Consider the following 24652-nt stretch of genomic DNA (forward strand, 5'->3'; position numbering starts at 1 on the left):
GTACTTTCAAGCAATATGAAGAAGAGAACCCAGTTGGCTCTTGAAATCTTTTTCTCCGCTAAGACACACAAGCCGGAGTACCCTCTGCGTGCTATTGTGTCGGAGAGAGGTACGTGGCAAGGTGTTGTTTCCCGATTCCTGCAGCAGCATCTCTCCTGCATAGACCTTCCTGATCCTTTTATGGTGCGTAGTTCAGCGGAGGTGATCGATGTGGTTAAAGGTATGGAGAGTGTGGGGGTCCGACTGATGTCTATTGACATTGAAGATTTGTACTACTCCATACCGCACGAGCCGCTCTTCAGGGCTATTAGAGATCGCATTGAAGAATACGGGAGGGTGAAATTCCAGAACAGCTGCGGAACCACAGTTGAAGGCTTCTTGGAGTTGATAAGGTGCTACCTGTCCTCGACCATAGTGACTGACGGTTCGGACTCCTATGTCCAGAGAAAGGGCATTTGTATCGGGTCGTCGGTGGCACCTGTGTTGAGTGACATTTTTCTTACTGACCTTGATGTACCAATTGTCCACAGTGTTGCCTAGCATGGGGGTTAGGTCTGCTTTGCGGTATGTGGACGACTATTTGTTAGTGCTGTCGCTAGAGGCTTCTGATGGGATAGATGTTGATTTAGATTCTGCTCGGCGCATTACGGATGCTTTCCACCGTGGGGGTTCTGGCCTTAGGTTTACATGCGAGGTTGCCGTCGAGGGGGTACTGAGATTTTTAGATCTTCGTTTGAGTGCCCAGAGAGAGCTTCTGTGTTGGTGCTACGCCCCGAGGTCTAGGAAGGCACTTCTACCCTATGACTCGGCACACTCTAAGATTGTGAAGCGTGGCATTGTGAAGTCCTGCCTGGGTGCGGCTTTGCAGAAGTCGTGTTGTCATAAGGTTGTGGAGGCGTACAATCGCCAGTGTGAGCGGATCTGGGAGGCTGGGTATCCCCAGTGGGTTCTTAGAAGTGTCTGTGTGACTTTGTTGAGGGAGTGGAAGGGTAGTCCGGGAGAGATGCAGGCTGAGGAGGGGCGGCGAGGGAGGTACATGGCTATGCCGTACATTCATGTGATCTCCCATAACCTGGAGAAGCTTGGTGACCGGTACGGTGTTCGAGCGCTTTTTTCCGCACCGTGTAAGCTCAAGAGCTTGTCGGCCAAGGTGAATGGCCGGGAACGGAGGCCTGTGTGTGGAGTCAATCATGTGAAAGGGTTTATTCCTTGCAGAGTAGGAGTAGGAGTAGTGTATCGGATCCCTCTCTCATGTGGCAGAGTTTATATAGGGCAATCTGGAAGGTGTGCCAATGTTAGGCTGATGGAGCACGCGGCATCACTGAGTGGCACTCCGCGGGGACACCTCGCTGTACATTGTAATAGATGTGTGTGTACACCGGACTTTCGGAGGACTGGTATCTTGGCACTGTCGCGCAATGCGCTGACGCGAGAGATTATTGAGGCATACATGATAAATAAGTCGGGTGAAAGGTGTGTGAGCCAGCCTTCCGTGACGTCGTCAATGCGGGTGATAAAGTATCTCGATGATAGCGGGTGGCAGCCGCTTACCACTGTGTAGTGTGAACTTGTTCGATGTTGCTGGTAGAGGGCGGGAGGTCGTTTTTCAGGATGGTCTTCCTTCCTGTCTATGTGCCTTTTGCTATTAAACTGGGTTGCGAGTGGCGCGAGTGTAGTGGTCACGGTACAAGAGTTGCAAGCCCAGTGTTTCCGTACCCCACTGACACCTGCGCCACCACACCTGACGCCCAGGATCCTCATGTGCACACGTTGTACAACTTGCGGCGAAACCGGCGCAAGGAAGCTTACTTGTGGCCATGGAGAGGGAATTTGCGAAGCCTTCCGAGCACACGAAGAGAAGGAATGCAACGAAAAAAAACGGCCCTTTTCAGGGCCACCAAATATCTGCCACAATGGCTGGCGTTCTGCGAGTGTAGAAAGACCCAGGATGACGTTAGCAATAAAAAATAACTCAAGCCCGATCAGTCACTGAAACTACAAACAGAGAGGGGGGCGAAAAATGCAACTCAGGTTCGTATTTTTATTTTATTTTTTGTTCTGGCGGTATCTATTTTCAAGTTATCGTAACTCGATCTGTCCACAGCTCGACTTTTTCCCATGTATATTTGGTCGACGCTTAAAACCTGACGGGTATCATTTCTATTCAATCGCCTCCCCACCTTCTTATAACCTGACGGTATTATTTCTCAAGTTATCGTAACCACCGCTCGACATTTTCCCTTGTAAAATTCCGTCGACGCTTAAAACCTGACGGGTATCATTTCTGTTCAATCGCATCCCCACTCCCCACCTTCTTATAACCTGACGGGTATCATTTCTGTTCAGTCGCATCCCCACTTTCTTAACCTGACGGGCATCATTTCTGTTCAGTCGCCAACCCATCTGCTTAAAACCTGACGGGTATCATTTCTCAACAAGTACAGTACTAAGACAAAAAATATAAAAAACACGGCTTCCTTTTTCTCGCGCAGTAAAACAGTACACACACAGCACACAGCCTGACACAGCACTCACACACACCAGCCAATGAGAATCAGGGACTACGTCTTGACGCGCAAGCATGCGTCAGGTTTTATCAGCTTGCCTACGCCGCCATTGACAATGCCCACGAAATGGTGAACCGACACTACCAATTGTAGTATTATGGTATTATCGCCTGTGAAAATAAACATTACTAAAAGTTATTGACGTATATAAGGCATTAATTGCTAAAATACATCAATTTATATTGCGAACTGTAGCTGCATACTGTATTCATCCGTGTTTTGTTGCGTCCGTGTCGGGTTTTTTTAGGCGTTGTTGCTCCGATTTCTCGCTCCCATCCGCTTGCCTTCTGCTACTCGCTCAGCTTCGGAAAGCGGTGGCGGTGGCCTGCAGTTGTTGTGGTCTGATCGAGTGGTGCCCTTGTCCGTCAGCATCTTTTTTTATGCACATACGTGTGTCATGAATACTTGTTTTGTGGATGGGTTTGTCCATCGTCGGGGGATTCATGAAAACGTCGACGTGCGCATGTTGCGGAAGTAGTTTGTTTGTCAACACGAACCATCTCCAACTTACTATGTGGCTTCCCGCGTCCCTAAACAAGCGAAAAATCAGCGACATTGTGCGCAATTTTTGAAGCACACGTTGGCAGCGGTAAGCACAAGTCGTTGTCTTGCTTTTTACCTTCACTTTTCACTGTAGCATGGTTAGGTGGTGCTTATCACCTCTGCTGCGCTCAAACCGGCTTGGGTATTGCATGTAGGATTTATTATTTCAAGGCCGACCCACACATGGTCCGCTTCGTTGGGGAATTTTGTTCGCTTAATAGTGTGGCAAAGAACTGTCGCAAACATGGGAGGTAATTCTCGATGGCCTAAGGTGACAGATAACTTTCAGACAAATATTTGCCCGTCGCCGGCAATTTAGTGTATATACCTTCCACCGTGCTGCAGCTTTGATACACTCATTGTGGTGGCCGCTGCCACTGATAAGTGTTTATTCTCTGCTCTAGTGGCTTATTTTTATTTTTTTATCTGCGAGCGGTGGACGTTGAACGAGCGTCGGAGTGGAGAGGTTTGCAAGGGCGATGACTGAATTGTAAAGGAAACTGAGAGAGAAAAGTGGCAAATCGAATATCTTGGATACGGGGACAGCTTTGCTGTGGGATTTCATTTGTTACACTCATTTTGCTTTTCTATACACACCTTTAGAACGCGGTATAGGGTGTAGTTCGGGGTCGTCCGTGCATAATTAACTTTTTTGTGCCTCCCCGGGAATTTTTCCGGTACCTATCCGGCACCTCCCTCTAAAAACCCGCCAGAAAGATAAAAATAAAGAAAGCCCGAAACGTCGGCAGGTACTACACGCTCCCAATGGAAATCCACCCTCGCCTTTCACCCCGAATTATAGAATAAAAAAGTAGCACTCTAATTTATATTTTTCGCGGATTTGTCAAACGCGTTTAACACATGAAGGTCAGACACCGAAATGATAAGATAAAGGATGGACCAGCCTATTAACCGTCCCATCGGTGGTATACCGTCTGCCCGTCCTCTTATTTGGCGTCAATGAAAGGCTAACGGAAGTAGCTCCGTAATTGGCTCAACCTCACATGGTAGCCTTAATTGGAAAGAGCAACGCGCTTGTTGGAAAGGGAGGGAGAGCGCTCAAGGTAATGAAACGTCCGCAGACTGCATAATGTGACCCCTTTGGCTTTAGAGCACGTTTAGTGCACCATTTTTATGCATATCAAAAAAAGAAAGAAAAAAAAACAATGATGAGCAGAGCAAAGGATGTAGACACACAGACGAGTCGCACATGCACATCTACGAAGTCTCCGCTGTGTCACACGGATACGCGGACGAAAACCGTTTTTAGTAGGGATAGCTCGCGAAATGGGGATAACCAGAAGTAGGAATACCTCACGTATAATAAGGAAAGGGATGAGCAGGCAATGGGGCCGGTAGAGTAATATTCACATGCATCATCGCAATAAAGTTGAAGTCTATACACCAGCTGGATTTCCTTTTAATGGTTTGGTCATCAACAAAGTTGGTTTAATGGGGATGACAGTTAGTGGGGATAAACTGTCTGACGTTAGTGAGGGTAATCCGTCAGAGGGAATAATCTATGCAATAGTAGTAGCACCATCTGACTGGGATGACAATATAGGGAAAACCTGTACGACATGACGATAGTTATAGTAGCAGTCATATCGGTGATCAGGCGCGTCGGAAGGGGGGGGGCAGATTCCCCCCCCCTTTCCTGAACTTTGGCACTGAGGTAATGTTAGGATCCCAATCTGGTTGATCCTTGAACAGTTTCATTTGTGAAACATGAACTGTTTTTCTTATTCCTTCATCCAGACTTTGAACAGTACAAATGTCATGGGGATGAGTGGAAATAACTTTGAATTCCTTGTACTTAGGATCAAAAGGTGAAGTTGAAAAGGATTCTATCCAAACTAAGTCATCCACAGAGAACTGAGATGGGTTTTCAACCGTAGTCGTAATGTCTCTTCTGAGAGGATAGAGCTTTCTAAGTTTTCGCGTGCTTCTGCATGTATGTCGTGTAGCATTTCAATGCTCTGAAGTCGCGACATGTCGTCAACGATTATACCAACCTGAATCTCGTTTCCAATACGAGGTTCGAATCCAAAGAGAAGGAAATGTGGTGAAAATATTGTAGAATCTTGTCTTGAAGTGCTTATGAAAGTAGTGTTTGCGATGTATTTGGGCCCAGTGACGGATCCCGGGGGGGGGGGGGGGTGATTGCACCCAAAACATCAGTTTATACATTGGATTTCCCTCTCTCCCCTCTCCCACTACGCCCTTCAACAAAGAAACCACCCCCAAACGCAGGGTCTGGATCCGCCCCTGGTCCCGCAACTCCATCTTTCCTGGGTATTCGCTTTCAGCTCTGTTACCGCATAATGAAAATGAACGCCGGTTTAAAAAGTAGAAGACGAAATTCACCCGAATAGGTACTGTCCCCCCAAATATCCTTCGCCTACGTGATACGGACCTCCTGCGCGAAGAGCAGCGACACGCCATTCAATAACCTTGCTTAGACAGATTTTCCTCTCCAGCACAGGACGCCGCCTTGTTTTTGATCAACGCAGAGAAGTATTCGTGGCGCATTCGCTGGTACGTTTGATGGCTCGTGTGACATAACTGGCTGTTTTTGCCTGGGCCGTGGCCAGAACACAGAGCCTTTTTAATGCAGCAATGATGACACTCTCTGCAGACAAAATCATTGTATTTTTGACGAGAGAAAAAAAAAAAAAAAAAAACACCCCACCGCTCGCTTACTTTTATAAATTTGTCTTACCACATTTAATGAAACCATCAACAAGTATTTCAGTTTCTGCTGCTCTAATGCCAATTTCTGTTTCGCCTCTAAGGTAATCCCTACCTGCATTAAAACCTCCACCGTCATCGGATTGCTTGCACGAGTCATTTTTAATAAGCGCGTCAACGGCTGCCATTTTTATATTTGTCGCACTTCTCAATCTAGAACCATGCACCGTAGTGTTCTCCTCGAGGTTAGGACGTTAGGTTAGGGCTCCCCCCCCCCCCCCCGCCCTTGCCGTGAAGGACTTCAGACGCCTCTGTCGGTGGTAATTGGGATAACCTGCAAGTAATGGTACTAAGCTATATTTTTCTTTTTCTTTTTGGGATGTCAGTCACGTGGGATTACTTACGTAACAGGAGTGACATTTATTGGACATAACAAACCAATCCATACAATATTGTCAAAAAGTGCGTTTTTAAGTATTATATAAAGGATTCCTAAACGAACCAATGTTTTTTTTTACTTGATGCAGATTTCTTTCAAAAAGGGTATGAGCCTATGAGGACAGCACAAGTGTCACCGATGAAAGGAGGCTGTCCTATTGACGAGTTAGCTAGTACCGGCTTCTTCTTACTACTGCGACGCTGACTACTACGGTTACTTGGCAGCAAGTTGTCTCCCTTATCAACCCACACGAAAAAGGAGGAGTGTCCTCGCTTCACTTTCTCCTTGTTTTATAGATTAGCAACGATTTTATCCTAATCAATATTGCACGCGCTGCCGAGCAATTTATCTGGAACGCACGAATCCGGTTTTCGATCTGCCGCTCCTCCAGCTGCGAAATGATGAAGAACACTTCAAGAAAAAGAAAACGAAAGAAGTTCGCAGTGTCTTTCGAGGAAACCTCCCTGATAAGGACTCTAATAACTGTGTGACAAGACGACATTAAAAATTTCGACTCCCCCTGTCCATCTTTTGAGGATACCCTTGAGTATACCCGTTTGGAGCTGTTTCTTATCGCTTTCGTAAGTGAGCGCACCTGAAATTAAACCTGAATGGCACGTATCGCAAAAGTATGATTCTTATTTATATTATGAACTCACCGAGGGGGTGAGATTTCGTTTTAATTTTAATCATTGGACCGATATTTGTTCGCGCGTTCCTCGTTGTCTTATTTTTTAAAGCATATTTACGACGATACGAAAAAACAGTGTCCTGGGACCATCGTCGAAGGCTGAGCTGTGATATGTTATTATATACCTATTCAGGGTGCTTATACTAGGGATGGGCCAACCGAATCCGCGAATGCTCGAGAGAGAGAGAGAGAGAGAAGTACATGATGACGATGATGTGGGGATGACTTCCGCTCATTGAGCAGAATGCTACCCCATTGCTATTGGGGAAAAATGAGAGGATGGTGATGAGGATGATGCTGACGACGCTGACAGGCGAATGCTCGAATTCCAGTCAGAGATTCGGGAATCCAAATCCCAGTGCCCAAAACGGCGAATCGACTCTTTCGAAACCACGTTTATTTGCTTCTTTTTTTAAAAACAAGCAAATAAACGTGGTTTCGAAAGATTTTAATTGCGGCCTCCGGGGTCCGCCGAAAGCCTGATTGGCCGGCGGGTGTTTTCTTGTTTGTTTGTTTATTTTGTTATTTTTGTTCTGGACTGTAGGAGTTCAAGCAGGAACTCATACATTACAAGTTTAAAAGTAACATGGTTTTGCTTTTGATTGTTTCTTAGCTCTATGCAAAGAATTCAGGCTCGAGGGTTTATATATTTCCTGTAGTCGATGAACAACATGTAAAATAAATTACGTTTAAGAAGTATATGGGTATACGCTTTCTCCTGAAATTGAACTGTTTTTTTTATATTAAAAAGATATCAAATTCTGCTTCAAACCACTTTTCAGTAGTAGTGTTTTTCTTTTTCTTTTTTTGTCTGGCTATTTTTTTTTTTTTTAAGAGGATTCGAGATTCTTAAGATTTGTGGATTCGCAGAATCTTCCTTGGATTCGGATTCAGAAAATTCTGTGTTCGTTCCATTCTACTTTATACCAACAATTCATTAGTTCTTTAATGAGGGGCTTTCGGGCAGAAGTAAGATAACAGTGATAACTACGATTTACACAGCAGATTGAGCTGCGTTGCCAAACAAATTCGAAACCGAAACTGAACAAAACTGCTACTCAAGTGCGCGAGGGATTTCCTCCTAGCAGCTATTGCATTCATTCAATTGTGTTAATTTTGAGGAGTTGTAGGCTTTCTTGTACGCTATTTTTGTCGTCACCAGAAACCCCATGATTTCGTTTTGGGCTGTGAAAATATATATAAAAAATGTACGTGCATAAAAACAATGTGTACGATGAGTGAACATAGAGAGTATATACAGTGCTACAGTGACGTTTCACCTGAAATGCAGATCTGTAACACGCAGTGTTGCTGTGAACCACTGCAGTGTCGGCAACAACAAAAGTACATTTGTGTTATTTTAGGATCGTAAGGATGTGCTTGCTTTTAACCCATTGCAATCTGCTCAAAATTCACTTACCTGAACCGGTTCGGATCGATATTTTGCGCTGCTGCGGAGCTGAACCCGAGCCGAACCAAATAAATAAATAAATAACCGTTCCGATCCCCGCTTTCAGCACCGGCGCACGTTAAAAAAAAGGAAAAAAAAACATGTGGTCGACACTATCCGCAGTACTCACCTGCGACATGTGCAGCATGTCGTCACACTAATAGGCAGACACTCCTCTGCACTCAGTTACATCTGCACTCCAGTTACCTTTATATATTACCGCTTTGTGGCCATGGTAGGCCTCCTGAGGCGCGCGGTTTTGGTTTCGACACATTTGCATAGCGATGTCTTGGTTTTAGCAGGGTAGTTCGTTCATATACGTTTACCGCTCTATTTTAATTCATTCCCAGCGACTCACGGTGCGGGACTCACCGATTGCAAAACGCTCGCGTGTATAGGTCCGAATTGAATAATGGAGAACGCTTCCTTTCCTTTCAGGAGATCAGAGACCGCCAATTGGAATTCAGCATTCGAAGGTGGAAATGACCTCGTTCTATATGTCCAAAAAATAAACCGGTAGATTAATCAAATTCAAGTTCCGTTAGTCGTGGGTGCCCCATTTTTATTCCCTTTGACAGGAATATCGGGTCGGGAAATTTCCTCCTTTCGCATATTCTATATTTTTCGGGGTATATAGTATTGGATCAGTTTGTCCTTGTATCCGGATTTAAAGATGCTCTTCTACGTTCATTATATACGCGGGGTTCGTTGTAACCGGGTTAACCAAAATACTGCAGTCTCTGTATAACATCTCGTTATTCGTATTCATGGCTTTACGCCGCGGTGCAACTGGTGCGTGGTCATGAGCGACGTAAACGTCTCGCGATTTCGACGACAATCAGTTGGCAGTCACTAAGTGGGCAGACTAGGAGTGAATGATATTCGAGCACGGACTCTTGATGCAAACACTCGGCTTTCAATGAGAAGCGACTCGCAATTTTGCCCGCTTGGCAACGTATGAGCAGTTAATGTGAGTGTCGCTGCTGTGCTGGCTAAGAACGCTAATCGGAGGACCTTTCGCACGAATTATTGCATTTCTTACGCAGAAGCATTGCTAAACCTAAAGGGGTTGCGGGGAGTATGCCCCTGGGCCCCACTACTGCAATGGTCAGTGTTTCTTCTGTAAACGATAGGGCTTTAAAGTTCTCGCCTATAAAATCGCATATGCAGCAAGAACTTGTACTTGGAAAATACCACCTAGTTGAAAGATGCGTACAGTCCACTGCGATAATTCAGTTGTTCATGTTCTTAGGCATCTTCGGCCTCGGTGGCTCAGTCGGTAGCGTGTTCGCCTTCTGATCCCGAGATCGCGGGTTCGAACCCGGCCGAGGACGCCAGCAACTTGGTGGCAGGGTACAAGTTGCTTAGACACGCCGTCTTCCGCGAGGGACGTTAAATACGGGGTGCCGTGTGATGAGCTTTCATCGCACGTTAAAGAACCCTCAGGTGGGCAAAAGCAATCCACAGACCGACCGCTGTGGCGTCGCTCATGATCTCAGTTGTCTCGCGACGTAAACACCCAATTATAAATAAATAAATAAATCTTAGGCATCTTAAGGCGTGTCTTCGGTTTGTCTGTTGTGTGCTTCAGCCTCAGAACAATTACTGTCCATGGTGTACGATTCATGCCTGACCAGGGGTATAAGGCTGAGGGTATGTTCGAAGCTTTAATTATTCGATATAGGGTAGTTTGTTGGGCTAATTGGTACACATTGATAGTGGTAGAAACTCAGCGCGTACAGGAGACGATTGCACAGAACACTTCCGCTTCAGATCAGATACACTATCAGCTTTAATGAGTTTTTTTTTTAATGAGTTTACTCGACGAACGTGGCATATAAACATCAAGGAATGTCGCGGTAAGTCTTACGACAATGCTGCGTCCCTGAATGGAAAGTACAATGGTCTTCAAGCACTATATAGTACGACAGAAAAATCCTCTATCACCGTGGGTTAATGCATGGTTCAGCGCAGTGTCTGAATCTCGTGGCAAAATCAGCTGCCGAGTGTTGCCTCGCTGCTGTTGCCTTTTTAGGTTTCCTCCAGCAAGTATATACGAGTTTTTTTTACAACGTCTATAAGCATATACAGGGTGTTTCACCTAAAGAGATAAAAAATTCTAACTGGCGACGTACTCGCCGGAGGATTGTGGGACTTTCGGCAATTACCTTTTGGAAACCTTTGCCACCACTGAGGAAGGCGTTGCACAATTTTTAATTGCCGGAAATTTATTTTGTAAATTGAACTTCGAAAATTGCCAAGCGAACCTCAGCTTTTTTTTTTTTTTTTTTACAGAAATATGAAATCCTCCACTGATAACAGCAGACCCAACAAAAACTATGTACAGTATCGAAACAGAAATAGTCGAAAAACTACGATTTGGCCCCGCCTGCTTGACTATCGCAAAGAAGCGCGCTCGAAATGTGCGTTTAGAGAAGGAAGTGTCTCCACCTTCATTTGTTTTGCCTTCTTTCTGATAAGACGATTGTTTTGTTTTCTTTGTGATGAGACGGTTGTCACCAGCATCAAGGTCAAAGCGGGAGAAAGAAAGGGAATGACAAAACAAGAGGCGCTTCCCCTCTCCCCGCATCTTCCGTGCGCTCTTCTATGCGACAATCAAACAGGCGGGACTAAAGCGGAATTTTTACTTTTTTTTTCGACAATTTCTTTCGCGATACTATGCATAGTTTTTGTTGCCTCTGTAGTTAAACGTGGAGTACCGTATTTTCCGGTGTATAACGCGCACGCCTAAAAACGGGCCGAATTTGAAAAATGTTCCATGTATAAAGCGCACCGGTGCATAACGCGCACCGCAATGGTGCTACAAGCTTCTGTACTGCCACCAGCATACACAATAAACCAAAGCGGTATATCATATATGCATATTCTATATTTGAAACACATTGTCAAATCCGTTAAACCCCGATGCGACAGCGTCGCTGTCATAGTATACTTCAGTCTCCTCTCTGCTTTCTGTTTCACGCCCCTTCTCAATCACGCCGTTCTTCTGAAATGAATTCAAGATTATTGACTGCTGAGTAGCATCCTTATCACAGCATCATTAACATTTTATGAACTCCAGTGCCCCTTCGCCCGTTTTATCAACTGACCCTAAGAAATATGGGTGAAAGCCACAACACTCTGGAAGAGGCTGGAATTTGTACGTCACCGACCTGAGAAGGAACTCTGCAGGAAAATATTTCCATGTACAACGGGCACAGTTAGATAACGCGCAAGACCTCTTCAGAACACTTTTTTACTGTATAACGCGCGCGTTATACACGGGAAAATACGGGTACTTCACATTTCTGTAAAAAAAAAGTAATGTTCGCTGGCAATTTTCAAAGTTCATTTGAAAAACTAAATTTCCCGCAATTAAAAATTGTCCAAAGCATTCCTCAAATGTGGCAAAAGTTTCCAGAAGGTCACTGCCGAAAGTCCCACAATCCTCCAGCGGGTACGTCGTCAGAATTTTTTATCATTTTATAGGAAACACCCTCTATAGACACAAGGTGATGAGCGACCTCACCACAACGGTGTCCGGCGTCTGCTCAAAAAAGCAGCCCGTTGCGTTACCGAAAACAGTCTTTTCTAAAAAACCGTGGAGGTTATTGCTAGTGATCGAGATGACATGGCTCATGTGCGCTTTAAAGCCGACGGTGTCGTTGACTGGAGACTGGAATTTATGCGGCATTTTGGGACGATACTTTAGACAGAGTCGACGAGACCAGCAAAACGTTACAAGTTCCAAAGATCGACCTGATGAACGGCGACCTGAACATGCTTCGACCTGAAGGCGTGAGGGGTTGGGGAAGATGTAACTGTGGGACGAGGGAATTTAGTGCGCAATCGACGATCCAGTGCATACGGCCGATGGCACTATAGGTTACGGCACTGCGCCGGAAGCACGGTTTAGTGGCCCCTCGTAGAAGTTCTGTAGAAAGATCTTCCTCCCGGCCCTATGAGTTTCTAGTTTCTCTTGATCAACGGTTCGCCGCGTATGAAGAACTGTCGTCCATCAGGTTTGGTCTCTCTGGCGAAATCGGTATCCTCGAGGTAATACACTTCAGTCTCTGTGCCAAGCTTGTTGAAGCGAACGTACCTTGGAATATAAATTGCCAAATTTCGCTACGCAAATGAACCGAAACCAGAACTACGCACTTCCCGAGCGCAGGAATAACACGATCTTCGCCTTATCTGGCCGAGAGATTAGCGCCTATACTCCAATCAGCTCCATCGCTCCAAAGCACGTTGCCGTCTCACATGGATTGCCTGTTCAACCTTTGCGCTCCAGTAGTGCGTACTTCTGCTTTCGGCTCGTTTGCATAGAAAAATTTTGCCATTTATATGTCAAAGTGCCGTATTTTCCGGCGTTATACAGTAAACAAGTGCTCTGAAGAGGTCCTGCGCGTTATACACGGGAATATTTTCCTACAGAGTTTCTGGTCGTTGACGTACAAATTCTATCCTCTTCCAGGGTGTGCTGTGAGTTTCTCCCAAATCTCCTGGGGTCAGTTGACAAAGCCGGCGAAAGGGCGCTGGCTGGAGTGATTGAGAAGGGACGCGAAACTAAACACGTTTCAAATAAAGCGTATGCATATATTATACACCGCCTTGGTTTATTGTGTATAGTGGTGGCAGTACAGAAGCTTGTAGCAACATTGCGGTGCGCGTTATACATGGAACTTTTGGATGGATTTGAGTAATGACTGGCCCCAATTCTACTACCTCGTACTTCCAAGAAAACATCTAAGTAATAATTTAATTAATGAATTTTCGATAATTAGTCGGCCATTATAAATCCACATTCAGCGATGTTGAAGACTCTGCACACGAAAGACGCCTGGCACCAAGGTGAGAGGTACCGGCAATAAACGTGATCTCACGTGGAATGTGGCGTGCTGCCTTTTCCGGCATGGCTCAGAACAATACGCATAGCGGCATGCATCGCGGTTTCCTAGGAGTGAAGCTTCATTAATGCTATGTTCCCAAACGAGCTATATTGATACGAGAGAGCGTGAAAAATTTACAATTATCGCTCGAGTGTTCCCGAACAAGCGAGACACTCAACGAGAGCGTGAAAGATCTGTAGCGCCGAGCGAGAAATCACCATATCTCTGATATCTGCGACCTCTTGATATTCTCACTCTCGTTTCCAATATGGCGGGCTTAATAATCGAGAAAAAACGAAAACATGCGTGCATGCCGGCACATGTATGTGTAGTACAACTGCTATTTGCGGTAGTTTTGACTGTGCTTCAAGCTGCTCACGAAAATTAAGACTATTTTGCGTGCATCCGGCTATTTCAAACAATTGTGAGTAAATAAATTCTCCAGAATTCAGACGGGATAAGAAAAACAAGAAAACGCTGTTATAGAAGAACATGAACATCGGTGCGCAAATTTCTGCGCTTGGTGGATGCGTGAACACGCACACACACGTAACTTCTTCATGGCGTTTGTGCCTGATTGTTATGCGAGATAGATTTTATTGCTGGTCTTACTTCTCTCGAGTCAGTTGTTTTTAGCTCTAACAGCGCGTACTACTTGAGCAGGGGTTGTGTTCTTACTCTGAATGGGTGCATAGTACCGGACTTTTGCGCATGTCAGCCCTACCAAGCACAGGGTCCTATATGTTGTACATAATTTTTGCTTCATTAGCTCTCGTTTTGAGGACGCTGAAGGTGACACGATATCGAAATGCAACGGCAGATGGCAATGAAACCAGGCGATATTACTCAATAACTCTTGAGCAACTACTTTCAAGAAGACGACAGCAATTCTATCATTTGCTCCCATTGTCGTTTGCCTCTGCGTGCAAATTGCAGTTTGTCAAAGGTTCGAGACATATAGGCAGGGTTCCGCGTTTTCGGTGTTTATTGCTGTGCGGATTTGGCGTATATTTTTCGGTGTTTATTGATTTTTACGAAATCGGTGTTTTTTCGGTGTTTTCGCTGGCGTGTACATGGTTGACACGACATTTATCGGTGAATAAAAATCATAATACATGTTACGCATGTTATTCGTGTTATTTCTGTTACTGTTATTGTTGTCTCCTGGTCCAGGTACCTCGTCAGGCTTATGCCTTTTGTACCTGGCGCACATTTCTGCGGAAATGAAATAAAGTAAAATAAATAAAATAAAAAATGTCATTTCCGCACGACGCACATTCAATATGGCCTTGTTCGCTGCGGTGGCGTTTTACGGCTAACGAAAAAGTAAACGGACATTTTTCACAACCATCGTATTTCTCTATGATTTTCTGATTTGCATTAACAGCTTGCTGGGAATGTGCAGCAATTTGTCTCCGTCCTCGTTCATGGGATGTCCCCCTGTATTCGCTGTTTTTCGATTAAAACCGAATGAGGAGAAAATTTACCCGACGTATGTTTTTCGGTGTTTTTCGACTAAAACCGACAACGCGGAACCCTACACATAGGCTATCGTGCTTTTTGAAATTTCGGGGCCGCGAGCTGCATATAAGGCGTCTTGGGCGTCTGACCGGCATTTTGTAGCACGTGCCTACGCAGTGTAGAGGCGCACCGTCCCTGTACCGCCTCGTCTCTTCTGCTGCGTTTCTGCGATCACGTTCTTTGACTCTTGGGTGCACACGTCCGTACGCTTAGCGGACGCACACAGGGGAATCCCATTTGCTTTTGCTGACAAGAAGCTCCAGCCATGCTAAGTCCTGCTCAGTTTCCCGTGTTTACGGAATGTGTTTGTGTCACACTCGCGTTTCGGTTTTTGGTCCAATAGATGTTAATGGTACAATCTTGCTGCATATTACTCTGCACATGTGCTGTAGGGTACTCGAATTAAAAAGAGTAGTACTACGAGTATCGGGTTTCGAACAGTTATACAATCGCGACAACAAACTTTGCACATTTACTGATTGTTTTGGACGGGAAAGCACCTTGAGCAAGTCAACATCATTATCTTCGAATATTTGACTAGAATATCAGCGTTTTATCGTATCACTCTGCGTCTTCATCGTAACAGGCGTTCATACCACACTTGGCATATCTTTCGTGAAGCAAGTGATTCCTGAACTTAGTAATGTTGACATTGACGAAAAAATAATAATAGGGAGATATTGAATTCGCCACGCGACAAATTCGGCTACGTACTCACATAAAGAGACCTACCGCCACAACCAGAGGGGGAAAAAATGGAAAAGAAAAACCGCCACTTTCGCGATAACTATCGGCCTAAGGCCAAATCACCCGTTAACGTAGCGCACAATGAATCACACGGTCGTAATAACCATGGCAATATAGTTTCATCGTCTGCTCTTGATGTGCTCGCTATAAGCCATCGTGGCCACTCAAAGCATGTACACAATTTGTATTACATTCCGTTTCACCTTTCTTAGCCTGCATGTTTGTCATTGACAGTCTTCGCTTCTGCTTATCAGCATATTGCTTACAGCCTCTACCGTCTTCGCCGTGGCCATCTTCCGCTACCGTTTGAAGCAGACGACGATTTGTTGTTTATCGTCTGCGTGCACATTTGGCGACGTGGAATCCTGTGAATCCCAGGTGCGCTGCTCGCCTCGCGGAACTCAAAGCCACGTCTGCCGGGGAAGTTTTATTTACGACGAGGGCTGTATTGTTGCATTGATGCGAATGCATCGGTTATGCCGAACGCACTTTTTTTCTTCTTCTTCTGGGACAGCCACAAGCATACCGCTTGTCCCGTGTGTGTCATACAATACAAACGCTGAGCTAGGATGTTTTTCTTGTATTTATTGCGGGCGGTATTGAATGTTCCCTTACTTCAAGCGCCAGCCACCGATAAGGAAATATACGTAGTATTCTGTTTCGCTATTCAGCATTCTGTGTAAGATTCGCGTTTACGCAGAAGCTTACCTTTCACCTATTTGCATTCGGAGCAAGTGTACGTAATGTACAAGGTGTAGTATAGTTGTACGAGTGGTGTAGCACTATTTTATCCGCACGTATTTATTTCACTGTTGTTGTTTTTTTTTGTTTTTTTTTTCCTGCAACATAATGTAGTTTTAGAAGGGATACTTAATTCTCATCCAATATTTGCGATACAACAATCGGATGCATTCCAACAATAACCTAGACCTATAAATAGATCCGTAGATAAATAAGGTAAATAAGATAAATAACTAAATAAATTGTATGTTTACCAGAATTCTGGAGAACAGAGAGAGAGGGAGAACGTGCATCTAATGTTGCGCGTATTTATGCATCGATATAGTATAGACACACCATCCTTTGTTTTTACGGCTAGCAAAACTACGAAATACAATTAATATATTACTACTAAGCACAATCAATTCTTCTGGAATGTACGTTTAGCTCGACGCTCCCGTCAGCCACCTCGTCAAGAAAACCACCGGAAAGCTCATCTGTCCTAGCAGACGACATCTTTATCAGCTCCTCTGTAACAAGGTGCCAAGTGCATAGTAGAAGAACGACGGTCGGCCGAATTCTCCCCCTGAGCGAAAGCCGATTCCTTGTCGTATTTTGCTGCTATTGTGGTGTTGGGAGTAATGCTTTCGAGCTGTCATCGGCAGCGGACATTGATCGCCAAGAGGTGTGACGTCATAGGTCGAGTTTGCGCCCTGGGTCGCCACCTAAAAGGATGCCACCTGTTGCGGCAGGAGAAGCCGAGGTATATATAATGCTGCTTCGGTTCGCGCGCCCTGAAAATAATAAGAGACGGAATGAAATACCGGATGGGGGCGCGACCGCAGCAAATGTCTTCGTGAACTATAGTTACTAATGATTATGTGCAAGCAAAATGATAATCAGTATGTGTAGCGTGTTGTTTAATGCGCACCCTATATACAGGAGGGGACTGGCGTCGGTGGCTCAGTTGGTAGCGTGTTCGCCTTCTGATTCCGAGATCGCGGGTTCTAACGGGGCTGAGGACGTCAGCAACTTGGTGGCAGGGTACAAGTTGCTTAGACACGCAGTCTTAAATACGGGGTGCCGTGTGATGAGCTTTCATCGCACGCTAAAGAACCCTCAGGTGGGCAAAAGCAACCCACAGACCGACCGCTGTGGTGTCGCTCATGATCTCAGTTGTCTCGCGACGTAAACACCCAATTATTATTATACAGAAGGGTTGAACTATTCACACGCATGTTGTGACCAATGTAGATTCGCTGCCACTTAGTAAAGCAAACCCTGTGAACTTTATAATTTGTCTATCTATCTGGCTCAGGAAATTGGCTTAGCCAGAATCGCCAGAGAATGAGAAAAAAAAGAAAAATGCATGGCGAACGAACAAATGACAGACCCAATGTTTGAAGTCTTGCTTTTCTAACTTTTCTTTTTTTCCTCTTCCACTTCCGGATTATTACGATTTATGTTTTGGTATATCCAAGTAATGAGATGATTATCACAGTGTGATATATATCTATAGCAGGGGTGCCGAACTCATTCGTGTCTTATAGGGCCGCATTGAGCCATGGGGGAATTACGCGGACCGCATACCACGGCTGTGGGATAGCCTGTTTCTGATACAGATGACACAACACGGAACTTCAAACGAAGTAAAACGTATTACTTATAGCGTTGCTCAATCACGGGGTCAGCAGTCCTTTTTATTTGCTGTGTCATGGGAAAAGGTAGCACCTCTTGTATTCCGTCAACATCGTGTGACTGTCGTTGCGCAACTGCAGTCTAAAGGACAGCGTTGAGGTGTTCATTTTTTAGTTGTGAGCGTACAGGTTTCATTAGAGAAAATGCCTGCGCTCACAGACGCGCGCTGACACGGTTGCCTCACAAAAGCCACAAAATATTCTTATTAGACGCAAGTTGTACCGGACGTCGACAGGCTTGTCTGCGACAACATACGTATCTTCAGATCGGTGCGTCGCGCAGCAGGTCAATCAGTTCCATTTGTTCGTAAGGAACGCTTTCAACCAGGGAAGGGTAATGGTAACGGAAACAGAAACGATATATTACCGAAATTGGAGGTGGTAACGATAACGGAAACGCATACCACGGTCCTCCATTACCGGAAACGGAAACGAATTTATCGTCCGGTATTGAATTCGGGTAATAACTATTCCTGTGGTGCGATAACATTTGAGTGACTTTTTTTTTTTTTTTTTGATGACTCCATTCCCTGTAATGCTCTAAATACTATACGAAAGCATGGAAGGGAAGCACAATATTGGATCTCGAGAGTGCATCCGTCGCTTACATCGTCCCAGTCCTCATAATTCCATGACATCAAACACATGACTATACTCCACCGTTGCACGAGGATGACAGCCTACTATTTAGTTACTTATTTTGTACTTTGTTCTTTTTTTTATTTCACCGTGGCCATGACAGTATTACTACTGAGAGCGTCTGCTTATGAATGCGACATTGAATGAAGGTTGCGCCCATCTTGAGTTGCTGGACTCCGAGCGACTGAAGACTGAAAACATGTTCCTACATTTTTTTTTAAATCTTGCCAAATGTGCGCATCCCAACGACGTAAAATTACTTGTGTAGTGTGTACGCATGACACCGAAGGCACTTGGGCAAAACAGGGTGCTGACAGAGCCGAAAGGGCTGCACTCTAAATCTTTTCACACCTTTAAAGGTGTAACAACGTGCATGGCGCACGCCTTTTTAGGTGTAATTTTGGTAACATCATAATCGAGCACGGTTTCGCACAAATTTTCTTTACTCGAGTGTTGTCTGTCCTCCAAAAATTCAGTCTTGCAACATCTCAACATTGTTCAACAGTACTGTAGACACTTGCGCGTGCTTGATTATCAATAGCGATGCATATATGCTTTAGCTCGTACCTACGATATCCAAGACATAATGAAAGCAAGATTTGCACTGACACTTGATCTTGAGTAATGCTTTCCAAATTTTGTAAAATATCATCCTGGAGATGCAATGTTACGCAACCAGGTTGAATGTTCATAGCGCACACCTTTAAAGGTGTGAAAAAGTTTACAGTGTGTCCTCTCGCAGCTCTGTAACAACCGTTCCATTACCGGAAACAGTAACCGAAACGTAACTGAAACGAAATTGAAGGGGCGGTATCAGAATCAGATAACGGAAACGAAAATATAGCAGTACCGAAAATAGAAACGGTAACCAAAATACGTCCGTTGTCCTTCCCTGCTTTCAACAACTGCGGAAAACGGCGGACCCAAAAGCTCCGTTTCAAAAGTCTCCTGCACTCGAAGAATATTTGCTCGAATTCACTCGGGAGATCACCAAGCCTGCGACTGAAAACCGGTCCGTTTCTGGTGGCATCAAAGGTACCAATATTACAAATCGGCCATGTAGGGTTTACTCAGAAATTTGGTAGGAAAATGTAGAAGTAATATCGACCAAGAAAAAAGTTACTCAGACGCAGGGACAGGTTTAGAAAGTCATCCGCGAAGATGGCGAAAGCGACACAAAGACAAACGGGGAACGTCGAACTTGCAGCATTTTATCATCCGATTAATAGAGGATGATTGTTTATAGGTTGAAACGTTCACGGACTCATTATCTCATTCCCCGCATCATCTCCAGCACTGGGGTAGATTATCGCCCTCGGCGATGAAACTCCCCACCCATCACCCCGAAATAAAGTTGTTGTTGTTTGTTTTTGTTATCTTCGCCGTTGTCGTGTGCCAACCGGTCCCGCTTGTCTCTTAGTTATTCATCGGCTGTTACAGGTCAGTGGCAGATAGTTTTCTGTCAGTAATTAACGTGACATAAACTGCACGGGTACAGAGCCCAATGATAACCCCATGAAGCTTGGGCCGAATATTTTTCATTTTATTTTTTGCTGAGCGTCCACGCGGGCCGCACGGCAACTTCAGGCGGGCCGCGACTTCGGTACCCCTGATCTATAGGGTCTGACGCTCGTGGAGTAAACTCTTTTCGGAGATTTAAGGTTAATAATAAATAATAATAATATTAACGTGCCCAAGAACAGCCGAAGCCTTGGTATTGGCGCACGTAGACAATGCAGTATTTACAAATATATACACACATATACCGAGTGTTTCAGTTAAATCCCCGGGCTAAATAATTCGCGAACGGGTGCACCAATCCACGAGCTTTCTTTTTTACAAGGATCTGTTCGATACCACCTACAAGCTGCACACCGTGTGAGTTAGTGGGAGGCGCTCATTATTAAAATAAAAATGCAAACGTGTTTCGTAAAAAAGCGTGACTTCTAAAGCAGGGCGCTGTCGGCATTAAAATGGGTACTACCCCTTTTGGGACCTTCAGTGGACACCTTTTAGAGAAAAATCTGCCACCGAAGCGCGTCATTTGTTGCAGTAATTAATTGGTTTCGGTTTACGTATTTTTGTCGGGGCTTGTCGCTGCGAAGCACAAAAGGACGCTCTTTCACTCCCTTATCCATCAATGAATTACGTCCTTACACCAATGAATTACACCAATGAAATACGCCCTTTTGCGCTTCGCCGCGACCAGCCGCGAAAAAAATACGTAAACCGAAACCAATTAATTACTGCAACAAATGACGCGCTTCGGTGGCAGATTTTTCTCTAAAAGGTGTCCACTGAAGGTCCCAAAAGGGGTAGTAGCCATTTTAATGCCGACAGCGCCCTGCTTTAGAAGTTACGCTTTTTTACGAAACTCATTCGCATTTTTATTTTAATAATGAGCGCCTCCCACTCATTCACACGGTGTGCAGCGTGTAGGTGGTATCGGAAAGATACTTGTAAAAAAGAAAGCTCGTGGATTGGTGCACCCGTTCGCGAATTATTTAGCCCGGGGATTTAACTGAAACACCCTGTATATACAGGGTGCCCCAGCTAACTGCGACTATATTTTTAAAAATATGACACTTTTTCCAATAGGAAATCAATTGTAATATAGCATATGCTGAAGGACACTCCTTAGGAGGGCATAAGCAAAGTCCAAAGGCAATGTGTTAATTAACTTTCATTAATTAACTTTTTAACTACGAAGTTGTCCCAATGAGGACATCTGTTCCTTTCGGTCACCTGATATCGTAGCCGCTTTCAGAACAAAAATCCGTTCGATAGATCGCCCGCAAAAAATTCGTGAAGGAACGCCATTTTTTTTTCTTTATTTTGTTCATTGCGCATCTTCGGAGACGCGTATTTCCTTCATCCCCTACGTAAGAGGATGAAGGCTGAAGGAGCACAGTGCCGCCTCATGCGTCGAAGATGAGCTTTAACTTGCGGAAACAAAACAAATGTATCAGGTGATCTGTCGGAACTGGCCTTATCTTGGGTTGCATTTTCTGTTTCCTTTTAATCTTTTTCCAGGACGCGAGAGGTGATAGTGTGCTCTTTCTCCCTCTCACATTGGGGGTGAAGGAAAGACGCGTCTTCTAAGAAGCGCAATGAAAAAAAAAAAAGAAAAAGGTTTTCCTTCGCGAACTTTTTGCGGGCGATCTATCGAACGGATTTTTGTCCTGAAAACGGCTACGATATCAGGTGACCGAAAGGAACAGATGTTCTCATTGGGACAACTTCGTAGCTTTTATAATTAAAAAGTTAATTAAAGTTAATTAAGACATTGCCTTAGGACTTTGCTAATGCCCTCCTAAGGAGTGCCCTTCAACATATGCTATATTGCAATTGACTTCATCTCGGAAAAAGTGTTATATATATATTTTTTTAAATATGTTCGAAGTTAGCTGGGACACCCTGTACACATACATATACAGATTAGGCAGAACATAACATATTCACGAACAGAAACATAACAGGAAGATATCCACATTGATATATACAGTACAGACTAACAGATATACAGAAAGGAAAGAGAAAAAAAAAAAACCTACAACTTCACATGTGACTGAGTGAACGCCAGAGGAGAGTTTTAAAAACGTTTGTATGGGAGTTAAACTTTTCAAGAGAGGGGTGAATTGCGTTTGTCATTTGTCATTTAATAATAATAAATAATTGGGAAGTAGGTTTACACATAAGGTGAGTCCGCCCACATCTGTGTGGGTGAATAATAATTATATTGAATTCACTTTAATTCACCAGCGGCATGACAGAGTCTATGCAGCATTCGCTCGTACCCGCGCGGTACATTCAAGGAAATGCTAAAGTCTGGGATGTGGTTGGTTCGAATCCTTCCACCGACTGCGCTGTACTGCAGTTTTCCGGCAGACTTTCCAGTCTGTTGCTGGTCACTTCCTTTTGAAGTCGGCCCAGGACGCATACTAACCTCCTGTCCCCTTCCTTCTTGCCTATCCTCTCTCCATCTGTCTATACGCTGCTCATCGTTCGCGGTGTTCACGCTGAATGACAATCAATTTTAATCACAAATTTCACTCGCCTAAGCCGTGTGCTGAACAACACGAGAAACAAATAATAAATATTAAAAATGAAAAAAAAAAGCAGGACAAACCCCAATTCCCCCACCGGGAGGGAAAGCTGTCGAGCCTCTCTCTCTCTCTCTCACCCTCACTCACTCACTCTCACTCGCACAACTCTCTCACACACTCACTCACTCACTCTCTCACTCTCTCACACACTCACTCACTCACTCACTCACTCACTCACTCACTCACTCACTCACTCACTCACTCACACACACACACACTCTCTCTCTCTCACACACACACTCACTCACTCACTCACTCACTCACTCGCCCACACATCACTCTAATATCATTATAACGCAACAGTCATAGTTAAGAATACGAGAAATAACTCTGATCCGAAGTGTCCTATGTCATTCACACAGCCGAAGACTCTTTCTGCCGTCCCTATGCAAATACACGGGCTTTCAAATTATGCTACCAACATCCATTCTCGTCGCGGTTGTCACTTGGCTGTCCCCCGTCGACTGCATTGAATAAAAGGGGCGATCTCATACATACAGCCCACGGTTCCCGTTTTCATGTTTTCAAGAGTATTGTTTTCATATTGTTTGGATGGGTGTATGCTCGCTTTCTGAAATGACAAAGTACATCCAGCCACGTAGCAGGAAGTGGGACGCAAGAAGGAAGTGACGTGGGTAGTGAGATAATTATTATGCGAGACGGCAACTGTATGATACTCCCAAAATGAAAGTGGCGGTAAATATCTCCGCTCTTTCTGTGTGTTTGGTGCTCCTTCGATCCTTGTAATGCGGCGGAGAAGATATGCGTTTTGTTTTTAGTTCCTTTTAACGCCATTGGTAACGCTTAGCTTCATTTATCGAAGCCGTATTTTATTTCATGCTGGCGTATGTGATATACTCGTTATGGTAGACAGGCAGGCAAGCTCTATGGTGTTACTGCTCCGGATAAACGCTTGTTTCCTCGAAGTTTTACGTAATTTATGAGGTGGGAAACGTATAATTCTTGAGCTTGAGGAATACGCGTTAAAACAAACAGAGGGCAGAGAACGAGACAAGTCTCTCTCTCTGTTTTGACTAGAGACGGGAAGCCCCGAAAAAACCCCGGAAATTTTGGGAAAGAAACCTGTTTTTTGGGGTTTTTTTTTCCTCGTCTCCGGAAAAATTGCCCAAAATTCCCAGGCGACAAAATTCAAAAATGTAAATTTTCGTGCCTTTGATGCGTTCCAACCCGCCAACAGTGCCTTGGGTGCCTCTAATCCGCCAACAACCACCAACTTTGAGCTCTGTCTGGCTGCTCTAGCGATCGCCGTCGCGTTCACATAATGTCGGAGTTCTGGTCGGAGTGGACGGGTGGTTCCAGTTACCTATCGCTGAGTAGATAGCACTCTCACGGGATGCTCTGCTCTGCATTTATGCCTAGAGAGTGAACACTACTAAAGTTTCTAGCTCATTGCACGCTGTGTTGCACGCATATTGCACGCTGTGGCATGGCCGGCAATGCTTCGACTCAGCAGCAACCGCGTTTGTTTCCATTTTTTCCAATTCTTCGGAAAAAAAAACCCGAAAAAGAACGTTTTTTTTTCGAGCGATTCAAAATTTCCGGAAATTTTGCATCTCTAGTTTTAACGCGTTTTCCTCAATGGTATGTTGCCCGCCTCACAGTTACACCTGCTAGCTTGTATTTTTGTGTTGTGTTTATTACGTAATTTATGCCGCCAAATTTCATTCTCCCCAATTTTTTTTTCTGCTGTACTTAACGTGGTTAACAACGAGAATTGGCCGAGGCGAACCACAATTAGGGACGACACAAACACGTAAGCCTCAAACGCTCAGAAATTAACGAATTCAAGCAACTGGACGTGGTCGTTGCACAAAATTCATTTTTAATTTTGAGGAATGCGACATCACGTTTTAGATCTATCTTAGATATAGAGAAAAACAAGCGAGACTCTTTGGGGAAGTTTACAGTGATGTAGAATAAATCTATTA

The 24652-nt window shown here is 44.6% G+C and overlaps 1 protein-coding gene across 1 annotated transcript in view; it reads left to right on the forward strand.

The window, feature by feature from the left end:
• Positions 1 to 2828: 2828 nt before the first annotated feature.
• Positions 2829 to 24652, forward strand: part of LOC135394153 (tetraspanin-9-like) — a 46226-nt gene continuing 24402 nt past the window's right edge. Inside the window, exon 1 of the mRNA XM_064624711.1 lies at positions 2829 to 3156. The gene's annotated coding sequence lies outside the window, so the exon portion shown is untranslated. The remainder of the gene's footprint in view (positions 3157 to 24652) is intronic.

The sequence above is a fragment of the Ornithodoros turicata genome, chromosome 5 (assembly GCF_037126465.1).
Source record: "Ornithodoros turicata isolate Travis chromosome 5, ASM3712646v1, whole genome shotgun sequence".
Classification (NCBI taxonomy): domain Eukaryota; kingdom Metazoa; phylum Arthropoda; class Arachnida; order Ixodida; family Argasidae; genus Ornithodoros; species Ornithodoros turicata.